Source organism: Salvelinus namaycush, chromosome 38 (assembly GCF_016432855.1).
Source record: "Salvelinus namaycush isolate Seneca chromosome 38, SaNama_1.0, whole genome shotgun sequence".
NCBI classification, from domain to species: Eukaryota; Metazoa; Chordata; class Actinopteri; order Salmoniformes; family Salmonidae; genus Salvelinus; species Salvelinus namaycush.
Window position 1 is genome coordinate 25771943 of NC_052344.1, and position 12233 is coordinate 25784175.

The following is a 12233-nucleotide window of genomic DNA, read 5'->3' on the forward strand; positions in this document are numbered from 1 at the left end:
TTGTTGTACCCAATCTGCTTTTGCACTAGACACTATACAGTCCACCACATGACTAGAGTAAAGAGAATCCTTGTTGTCCAATCTGCTTTGCACTAGACAGTCACCCCACATGACTAGAGTAGAGAATCCTTGTTATCCAATCTGCTTTGCACTAGACAAGCATCCACCACATGACAGAGTAAGAATCCTTGTTGTCCACTACTGCTTTGCACTAGACACAGTCCACCACATGACTAGAGTAGAGAATCTTGTTTCCCAATCTGCTTTTGGCACTAGGCAGTCCACCACATGACTAGAGTAGAAGAATCCTTGTTTCCCAATCTGCTTTGCACTAAGACACTGATGACAGTCCACCACATGACTAAGTAGAGAATCCTTGTTAGTCCAATCTGCTTTGCACTAGACAGTCACCAATGACTAGAGTAGAGATCCTTGTTGTCCCAATCTGCTTTGCACTAGCACTAGACGTCCACCAACCATGACATAGATAGAGAATCCTTGTTTCCCAATCTGCTTTGCACTAGACAGTCCACCACATGACTAGAGGTAGAGAATCTTGTTATCCCAATCTGCTTTGCACTAGACAGTCCACACATGACTAGAGTAGAATCCTTGTTGTCCCATCTGCTTTGCACTAGACACTAGACAGTCCACCACATGTACTAGAGTAAGAGAATCCTTGTTGTCCCAATCTGCTTTGCACTAGACATAGACAGTCCACCATCGATGACTAGAGTAGAGAATCCTTGTTGTCCCAATCTGCTTTGCACTAGCACTAGACAGTCCACCACATCTAGGTAGTAGAGAATCCTTGTTGTCCCAATCTGCTTTGCACTAGACACGATACAGTCCACCACATGACTAGAGTAGAGATCCTTGTTGTCCCAATCTGCTTGCACTATGACACTAGACAGTCCACCACATGACTAGAGTAGGTAGAATCCTTTGTTTTCCCCAATCTGCTTTGCACTAGCACTAGACAGTCCACCACATGACTAGAGTAGAAATCCTTGTTGTTCCCAATCTGCTTTGCACTAGACATAGACAGTCCACCACATGACTAAGGTAGAGAATCCTTGTTTCCCAATCTGCTTTGCACTGCACTAGACAGTCCACCACATGACTAGAGTAGAGAATCCTTGTTTCCCAATCTGCTTTGCACTAGACAGTCCACCACATGACTATAGTAGAGAATCCTTGTTGTCCCATCTGCTTTGCACTAGACAGTCCACCACATGACTAGAGTAAGAATCCTTGTTATCCCAATCTGCTTTGCACTAGCCTAGACAGTCCACACATGACTAGAGTAGAGAATCCTTGTTGTCCCAATCTGCTTTGCACTAGACACTAGACAGTCCACCACATGACTAGAGTAGAGAATCCTTGTTTCCCAATCTGCTTTGCACTGACAGTCCACCACATGACTAAGAGTAGAGAATCCTGTTGTCCCAATCTGCTTTGCACTAGACAGTCCACCACATGACTAAGTAGAGAATCCCTTGTTATCCCAATCTGCTTTGCACTAGACAGTCCACCACATGACTAGAGTAGAGAATCCTTGTTGTCCCAATCTGCTTTGCACTAGACAGTCCCACCACATGACTAGAGTAGAGAATCCTTGTTGTCCCAATCTGCTTTGCACTAGACATCTAGCAGTCCACATGACTAGAGTAGAGAATCCTTGTTTCCCAATCTGCTTTGCCTAGACACTAGAGCAGTCCACCACATGACTAGAGTAGAGAATCCTTGTTGTCCAATCTGCTTTTGCACTAGACAGTCACCAACATGACTAGAGTAGAGAATCCTTTGTTGTCCAATCTGCTTTGCACTAGACACTAGACAGTCCACCACATGACTAGAGTAGAGAATCCTTGTTGTCCCAATCTGCTTTGCACTAGACAGTCCACCACATGACTAGGAGTAGAGAATCCTTGTTACCCAATCTGCTTTGCACTAGCAGTCCCCCACATGACTAGATAGAGACTCCTTGTTCCCAATCTGCTTTGCACTAGACACTAGACAGTCCACACATGACTAAGTAGAGAATCCTTGTTGTCCCAATCTGCTTTGCACTAGACTGTCCACCACATGACTAGAGTAGAGAATCCTTGTTGTCCCAATCTGCTTTGCACTAGACAGTCCACCACATGACTAGAGTAGAGAATCTTTGTTGTCCAATCTGCTTTGCACTAGACAGTCCACATGAACTATATTAGAGTAATCCTTGTTTCCCAATCTGCTTTGCACTAGTACAGTCCACCACATGACTAGAGTAGAGAATCCTTGTGTCCCAATCTGCTTTGCACTAGGCAGTCACCACATGACTAAGAGTAGAGAATCCTTGTTTCCCAATCTGCTTTGCACTAGACACTGACAGTCACACATGACTAGAGTAAGAATCCTTGTTTCCCAATCTGCTTTGCTACTAGACAGTCCCACACGACTAGAGTAGAGAATCCTTGTTTCCCAATCTGCTTTTGCACTAGACAGTCCACCACATGACTAGAGTAGAGAATCCTTGTTGTCCCAATCTGCTTTGCACTAGACACTAGACAGTCCACACCACATGATAGAGTAGAGAATCCTTGTTGTCCCAATCTGCTTTGCACTTAGACAGTCCACCATGACTAGAGTAGAGAATCCTTGTTGTCCCATCTGCTTTGCACTAGACAGTCCAGCCACATGACTAGAGTAGAGAATCCTTGTTATCCCATCTGCTTTGCACTAGACACTAGACGAGTCCCACCACATGACTAGAGTAGAGAATCCTTGTTGTCCCAATCTGCTTTGCACTAGACACTAGGTCATGCACCACACATGACTAGAGTAGAGAATCCTTGTTATGTCCCAATCTGCTTTGCTGCACTAGACAGTCCACCACATACTAGAGTAGAGAATCCTTGTTATACCCATCTGCTTTGCACTATCATAGACAGTCCACCACATGACTAGAGTAGAGAATCCTTGTTATCCCAATCTGCTTTGCACTAGACACTAGACAGTCCACCACATGACTAGAGTAAGAGATCCTTGTTTGTCCCAATCTGCTTTGCACTAGTCCTAGACAGTCCACCACATGACTAGAGTAGAGAACCTTGTTTCCCAATCTGCTTTGCACTGGCACTAGACAGTCCCCACATGACTAGAGTAGAGAATCCTTGTTGTCCCAATCTGCTTTGCACTAGACACTAGACAGTCCCACCACATGACTAAGTAGAGAATCCTTGTTTCCCCAATCTGCTTTGCACTAGACACTAGACAGTCCACACATGACTAGAGTAGAGAATCCTTGTTTCCCAATCTGCTTTGCACTAGACACTAGAGTCCCCACATGACTAGAGTAGAGAATCCTTGTGTCCCAATCTGCTTTGCACTAGACACTAGACAGTCCACCACTGAACTAGAGTAGGAATCCTTGTTTCCCAATCTGCTTTGCACTAGACACTAACGTCCACCACATGACTAAGTAGAGAATCCTTGTTGTCCCAATCTGCTTTGCACTAGACAGTCCACCACATGACTAGAGTAGAGATCCTTGTTGTCCCAATCTGCTTTGTGCACTAGAACAGTCCCCACATGACTAGAGTAGAGAATCCTTGTTTCCCAATCTGCTTTGCACTAGCAGACATCCACCACATGACTAGAGTAGAGAATCCTGTTGTCCCAATCTGCTTTTGCACTAGACACTAGACAGTCCACCACATGACTAGAGTAGAGACCCTTGTTTCCCAATCTGCTTTGCTGCACTAGACAGTCCACCACATGACTAGAGTAGAGATCCTTGTTGTCCCAATCTGCTTTGCACTAGACAGACAGTCCACCACATGACTAGAGTAGAGATCCTTGTTATCCCAATCTGCTTGGCACTAGACACTAGACAGTCCACCACATGACTAGAGTAGAGAATCCTTGTTGTCCCAATCTGCTTTGCACTAGACAGTCCACATGACTAGAGTAGAGAATCCTTGTTATCCCAATCTGCTTTGCACAGACACTAGACAGTCCACCACATGACTAGAGTAGAGAATCCTTGTTGTCCCAATCTGCTTTGCACTGACACTAGACAGTCCACCACATGACTAGAGTAAGAATCCTTGTTTCCCAATCTGCTTTGCACTAGACAGTCCACACATGACTAGAGTAGAGAATCCTTGTTATCCCAATCTGCTTTGCACTAGACAGAGTCCACCATGACTAGAGTAGAGAATCCTTGTTTCCCAATCTGCTTTGCACTAGACACTAGAATTCCAACCCAATGACTACGGTAGAGAATCCTTTTTGTCCCAATCGCTTTGCACTAGACAGTCCACCACATGACTATAGTAGAGAATCCTTGTTATCCCAATCTGCTTTGCACTAGACAGTCCACCACATGACTAGAGTAGAAGATCCTTGTTTCCCAATCTGCTTTGCACTAGAAGACAGTCCACCACATGACTAGAGTAGAGAATCCTTGTTGTCCCAATCTGCTTTGGCACTAGACAGTCCACCACATGACTAGAGTTAGAGAATCCTTGTTGTCCCAATCTGCTTTGCACTAGGCACTAACAGTCCACCACATGACTAGAGTAAGAATCCTTGTTGTCCCAATCTGCTTTGCACTAGACAGATCAGTCCACCACATGACTAGAGTAAGAAATCCTTGTTTCCCAATCTGCTTTGCACTAGACGGTCCACCACATGACTAAGTAGAGAATCCTTGTTTCCCAATCTGCTTTGCACTAGACTAGTCCACCACATGACTAGAGTAGAGAATCCTTGTTGTCCCAATCTGCTTTGCACTAGGACATGCATCCACCACATGACTAGAGTGAGAATGCCTTGTTGTCCCAATCTGCTTTGCACTAGACAGTCCACCACATACTAGTAGAGAATCCTTGTTGTCCCAATCTGCTTTGGGCACCATAGACAGGTCCACCACATGACTAGAGTAGAGAATCCTTGTTGTCCCAATCTGCTTGCACTAGACACTAACAGTCCACCACATGACTAGAGTAGAGAATCCTTGTTGTCCCAATCTGCTTTGCACTAGGACAGATCCACACACATGACTAGAGTAGAGAATCCCTTGTTTTCCCAACTGCTTTGCAACTAGACAGTCCACCATAGACTAGAGTAGAGAATCCTTGTTTCCCCAATCTGCTTTGGCACTAGACAGTTCCCACACTGACTAGAGTAGAGAATCCTTGTTTTCCCAATCTGCTTTGCCTAGACACTAGACAGTCCACCACATGACTAGAGTAAGTTCCTTGTTTCCCAATCTGCTTTGCACTAGAACAGTCCCACTGACTAGAGTAGAGAATCCTTGTTTCCCAATCTGCTTTGCACCTAGACACTGATCCCACCACATGACTAGAGTAGAGAATCCTGGTTGTCCCAATCTGCTTTGCACTCACACAAGTAGACGATTCCACGACTCACTGAGATTGATGTAAGATCCTTTTTTTTCCCAATCTGCTTTGCACTAACAGTACCACCACATGACTAGAGTAAGAATCCTTGTTTCGTCCAATCTGCTTTGCACTAAGGCACTAGACATTCCCAACCACATGACTAGAGTAGAGAATCCTTGTTGTCCCAATCTGCTTTGCACTAGGCACTAGACAGTCCACCACATGACTAGAGGTATAGAGAATCCAATTTTATTATCAACCACCAATCTGCTAACAACATGCACTAGACAGTCCACCACATACTAAGTAGAGAATCCTTGTTTGTCCCAATCTGCTTTGCACTAACACTAACAGTCACCACATGACTAAGTAGAGAATCCTTGTTATCCCAATCTGCTTTGCACTAGGCACTAGACTCCACCACATGACTAGAGTAAAGAATCCTTGTTATCCCAATCTGCTTTGCACTAGACAACTAGACAGTCCACCACATGACTAAAGTAGAGAATCCTTGTTTCCCAATCTGCTTTGCACTAGACACATAGACAGTCCACCACATGACTAGAGTAGAGATCCTTGTTGTCCCAATCTGCTTTGCACTAACGACATTCCACCACATGACTAGATTAGAGAATCCCTTGTTGTCCCCAATCTGCTTTGCACATACTAACAGTCCACCACATGACTAGAGTAGAGAATCCTTGTTTTCCCAATCTGCTTTGCACTAGACACTAGACGTCCACCACATGACTAGAGTAGAAATCCTTGTTTTCCCAATCTGCTTTGCACTAACACTAACAGTCCACCACATGACTAGATAGAGAATCCTTGTTTGTCCCAACTGCCTTTGCATAGCACTGAGACAGTCCACCCACATGACTAAGTAGAGAATCCTTGTTGTCCCATCTTGCTTTGCACTAGACAGGTCCCACCACATGACTAGAGTAGGAAATCCTTGTTATGTCCCAATCTTGCTATTAGCAACTAGACAGTCCACCACATGACTAGAGTAGAGAAATCCTTGTTGTCCCAATCTTGCTTGTGCACTAGACAGTCCACCACATGACTAGAGTAGAGAATCCTTGTTATCCCAATCTGCTTTGCACTAGACACTAGTCCACCCCATGACTAGAGTAGAGATACCTTGTTGTCCCAATCTGCCTTTTGCACTAGACAGTCCACCCCATGACTAGATTAGAGAATCCTTGTTGTCCCAATCTGCTTTGCACTAGACACTAGCAGTCCACCACATGACTAGAGTAGAGAATCCTTGTTTATCCCCAATCTGCTTTGCACTAGACAGTCCCACCACCACATGACTAGAGTAGAGAATCCTTGTTTTCCCAATCTGCTTTGCACTAGACACTAGACAAGGTCCACCACATGACTAGAGATAAGATCCTTGTTATCCCAATCTGCTTTGCACTAGACACTAGACAGTCCCACTCACATAAATGACTAGAGTAAAGAATCCTTGTTAGTCCCAATCTGCTTTGCACTAGAGCAGATCCACCCCATGACTAAGTAGAGAATCCTTGTTTCCCAATCTGCTTTGCACTAGACAACTAGACAGTCCACCACATAACTAAGTAGAGAATCCTTGTTTCCCAATCTGCTTTGCACTAGAAACTAGAAGTCCACCACATGACTAGAGTAAGAATCCTTGTTGTCCCAATCTGCTTTGAACTAGCACTAACAGTCCACACACATGACTAAGTAGATAGAAATCCTTGTTGTCCCAATCTGCTTTGCCACTAGACAGTCCACCACATGACCTAGATAGAGAATCCTTGTTATCCCAATCTGCTTTGCACTAGACAGGCTCCACCAATGACTAGAGTAGAGAATCCTTGTTGTCCCAATCTGCTTGCACTAGACACTAGACAGTCCAACCACATGACTAGAGTAGAGAATCCTTGTTGTCACCAATCATGCTTTGCACTAGACACTAGCGGTCCACCACATGACTAGAGTAGAGAATCCTTGTTGTCACCAATCTGCTTTGCACTAGAACGCTAGCCAGCTCCACCAATGACTAGAGTAGAGAATCCTTGTTATCCCAATCTGCTTTGCACTAGACACGACATCCACCACATGACTAGAGTAGAGAATCCTTGTTGTCCCAATCTGCTTTGCACTAGCCCTAGCACAGTCCACCACATGACTAGAGTAGAGAATCCTTGTTATCCCAATCTGCTTTTGCAACTAGACACTAGACAGTCCACCACATGACTAGAGTAGAGAATCCTTGTTTGTCCCAATCTGCTTTGCACAGACACTAGACAGTCCACACATGACTAGAGTAGAGAATCCTTGTTTCCCAACTGCTTTGCCATAGACACTAGACATGTCCACCACATGACTAGAGTAGAGAATCTTGTTTCCCAATCTGCTTTTGCACTAGACAGTCTACCCATGACTAGAGTAGGAGAACCTTGTTATCCCAATCTGCTTTGCACTAGAGCAGTCCACCACATGACTAGAGTAGAAGAATCCTTTGTTGTCCCACTCTGCTTTGCACTAGAACACTAGATCCACCACATGACTATAGAAGAATCCTTGTTTTCCCAATCTGCTTTGCACTAGACAGACAGTCCACCACATGACTAGAGTGAGAATCCTTGTTGTCCCAATCTGCTTTGCACTAGACAGTCCACCAACTGACTAGAGTAGAGAATCCTTGTTTCCCAATCTGCTTTGCACTAGACACGTAGACATTCCACACAATGACTAAGTAGAGAATCCTGTTGTCCCAACTGCTTTGCACTGACAGCAGTCCACCACATGACTAGAGTAGAGAATCCTTGTTTCCCAATCTGCTTTGCACTAGCACTAGCAGTCCCCACATGACTAGAGTAAAATCTTGTTGTCCCAATCTGCTTTGCATAGCACTAGACAGCAGTCCACCACTGACTAGAGTAGAGAATCCTTGTTGTCCCAATCTGCTTTGCACTAGACATGAGACGTCCACCACATGACTAGAGTAGAGAATCCTTGTTTACCCAATCTCTGCTTTGCACTAGACACGACAGTCCACCACATGACTAGAGTAGAAGAATCCTTGTTTCCCCCAATCTGCTTTGCACTAGACACTAACAGTCCACACCACATGACTAGAGTAGAGAATCCTTGTTGTCACCCAATCTGCTTTGCACTAGAGCACTAGACAGTCCACCACATGACTAGAGTAGAGAAATCCTTGTTTCCCAATCTGCTTTGCACACTAGACAGTCCCCACATGACTAGAGTAGAGAATCCTTGTTGTCCCAATCTGCTTTGCACTAGACCAGTCCATCCACCACTATATAGTAGAGAATCCTTGTTGTCCCAATCTGCTTTGCACTAGACAGTCCACCACATACTGAGTAGGAGAATCCTTGTTATCCCCAATCTGCTTTGCACATAGGACACGTCCACCACATGACTAGAGTAGAGAATCCTTGTTGTCCCCAATCTTGCTTTGCACTAGCACTAGGCAGTCCACCACATGCCTAGAGTAGAGAATCCTGTTGTCCCAATCTGCTTTGCACTAGACAGTCCCACCACATGACTAGAGTAGAGAATCCTTGTTTGTCCCAATCTGCTTTGCACTAGACACTAGACAGTCCCACCAACATGACTAGAGTAAGAGTCCTTGTTGTCCCAATCTGCTTTGCACTAGACAGTCCACCACATGACTAGAGTAGAGAATCCTTGTTTGTCCCAATCTGCTTGTCACTAGACCTAGACAGTCCACCACATGACTAGAGTAGAGAATCCTTGTTATCTCCAATCTGCTGCTTTTGCACTAGACACTAGACAGTCCACCACATGACTAGGTAGAGAATCCTTGTTGTCCCAATCTGCTTTGCACTAGACAGTCCACCACATGACTAGAGTAGAGAATCCTTGTTTCCCAATCTGCTTTGCGACTAGACAGTCCACATAGACTAGAGTAAGAATCCTTGTTATCCCCCAATCTGCTTTGCACTAGACAGATCCACACATGACTAGAGTAGAGAATCCTTTTGTCCCAATCTGCTTTGCACTAGACAACAGTCCACCACATGACTAGAGTAGAGAATCCTTGTTGTCCCAATCCTCTTTGCACTAGACACTAGCAGTCCCCCACATGACTAGAGTAGAGAATCCCTTGTTTCCCCATCTGCTTTGCACTAGAACAGTCCACCACATGACTAGAGTAGAGATTCCTTGTTGTCCCAATCTGCTTTGCACTAGACGTCAACCACATGACTAGAGTAGAGAATCCTTGTTTCCCAATCTGCTTTGCACTAGGCCGTCCACCACATGACTAGAGTAGGAGAATCCTTGTTGTCCCAATCTGCTTTGCACTAGACACTAGCCAGTCCCCCACATGACTAGAGTAGAGAATCCTTGTTTCCCCAATCTGCTTTGCACTAGCCATAGACAGTCCACCACATGACTAGAGTAGAGAATCCTTGTTTCCCAATCTGCTTTGCACTAGAACACTAGACGTCCACCACATGACTAGAGTAGAGAATCCTTGTTTCCCCCAATCTGCTTTGCACTAGACACTAGACAGTCCACCACATGACTAGAGTAGAGAATCCTTGTTGTCCCAATCTGCTTTGCACTAGACAGTCCAACCACATGACTAGATTAGAGAATCCTGTTGTCCCAATCTTTTGCACTAAGACAGTCCACCACAACAGTGACTAGAGTAGAGAATCCTTGTTGTCCCAATCTGCTTTGCACTAGCACAAACAGTCCCACCACCATGACTAGGATTAGAGAATCCTTGTTGTCCCCATCTGCTTTGCACTAGGCATAGACAGTCCACCAACAGAGACTAGAGTAGAGAATCCTTGTTGTCCCCAATCTGCTTTGCACTAGCACTGAATCAGTCCACCACATGACTAGAGTAGAGAATCCTTGTTGTCCCAATCTGCTTTGCACTAAGACAGTCCCACCACATGACTAGAGTAGAGAATCCTTGTTGTCTGCCCCAATCTGCTTTGGGCACTAGACAGTCCCACCACATGACTAAGTAGAGAATCCTTGTTGTCCAATTCTGCTTTGCACTAGACCAGGTCCCACCACATGACTAGAGTAGAATCCTTGTTTCCAATCTGCTTTGCCATAGACAGAATCCACCACATGACTAGAGTAGAGAATCCTTGTTGTCACTCCACCAGCGCAATCTGCTTTGCCACTAGACAATCCACCACATGACTAGAGTGAGAATCCTTGTTATCCCAATCTCTTTGCACTAGACATAGACAGTCCACCACATGACTCAGTAGAAATCCTTGTTGTCCCAATCTGCTTTGCACTGAGACACTAGAACAGTCCCACCACATGACTAGAGTAGAGAATCCTGTTGTCCCAATCTGCTTTGCACTAGACACTAGACAGTCCACCACATGATACTAGAGTAGAGAATCCTGTTGTCGTCCCATAATGCTTTGCACTAGACACTAGACAGTCCACCACATGACTAGAGTAAAGAATCCTTGTTATCGCCAATCTGCTTTGCACTAGGCACTAACCATCGTCCACCACATGACTAGAGTAAGAATCCTTGTTTCCCCAATCTGCTTTGCACTAACACTAGACAGTCCACCACATGACTAGAGTAGAGAATCCTTGTTATCCCAATCTGCTGTGTTGCAGGACTAGACACAGTCCACCACCACATGACTAGAGTAGAGAATCCTTGTTGTTCCCAATCTGCTTTGCACTAGGCACTAGACAGTCCCCACATGACTAGAGTAGAGAATCCTTGTTGTTCCCAATCTGCTTTGCACTAGACAGTCCACCACATAGGACTAGAGTAGAGAATCCTTGTTTCCCAATCTGCTTTGCACTATGAGACAGTCCACCACATTGACTAGAGTAGAGAATCCTTGTTTGTCCCAATCTTCTTTGCACTAAACACTAGACAGTCCACCACATGACTAGAGTAAAGAATCCTTGTTGTCCAAATCTGCTTTGCACTAGACACTAACAGTCCACCACATGACTAGAGTAGAGAACTCCTTGTTAGTCCCAATCTCTTTGCACTAGACACTAGACAGTCCACCACATGACTAGATTAGAGAATCCTTGTTGTCCCAATCGCTTTGCACTATCATAGACAGTCCACACAATGACTAGAGTAGAGCGAATCCTTGTTGTCCCAATCTGCTTTGTTGCACTAGAACACTAGACAGTTCCACCACAAAGATGACTAGATAGTAGAAAATCCTTGTTATCCCAATCTGCTTTGCACTAGACACTAGACAGTCACCACCATGACTAGAGTAGAGAATACTTGTTGTCACCAATCTGCTTTGGCACTAAGCACTAGAACGTCCACCACATGACTAGAGTAGAGAATCCTTGTTATCCCAATCTGCTTTTGCACTAGACACTAGACATCCACCACATGACTAGAGTAAGAATCCTTGTTATCCCAATCTTGCTTTGGCACTAGCAGTCACCACATGACTAGAGTAAGAAATCCTTGTTATCCAAAATCTGCTTTGCACTATACAGTCCACCACATGACTAGATAGAGAATCCTTGTTTCCCAATCTGCTTTGCACTAGACCAGTCCCCCATGACTAGAGTAAGAGAATCCTTGTTATCCCCACACTCTGCTTTGCACTAGACAGTCCACCACATGACTAGAGTAGAGAATCCTTTTGTCCCAATCTGCTTTGCACTAGACAGATCCACCACATGACTAGAGTATAGGAATCTTGTTGTCCCAATCTGCTTTGCACTAGAACAGTCCACCACATGACTAGAGTAGAGAATCCTTGTTGTCCCAATCTGCTTTGCACATAGACAGTCCACCACCATGACTAGAGTAGAGAATCCTTGTTTGTCCCAATC

At 44.8% G+C, this 12233-nt stretch overlaps 1 protein-coding gene across 4 annotated transcripts in view; it reads left to right on the forward strand.

Moving 5' to 3' along the window:
- Nucleotides 1-12233, forward strand: part of frs2a (fibroblast growth factor receptor substrate 2a) — a 33888-nt gene that overhangs the window by 600 nt on the left and 21055 nt on the right. The gene's annotated exons all lie outside the window — the stretch shown is intronic.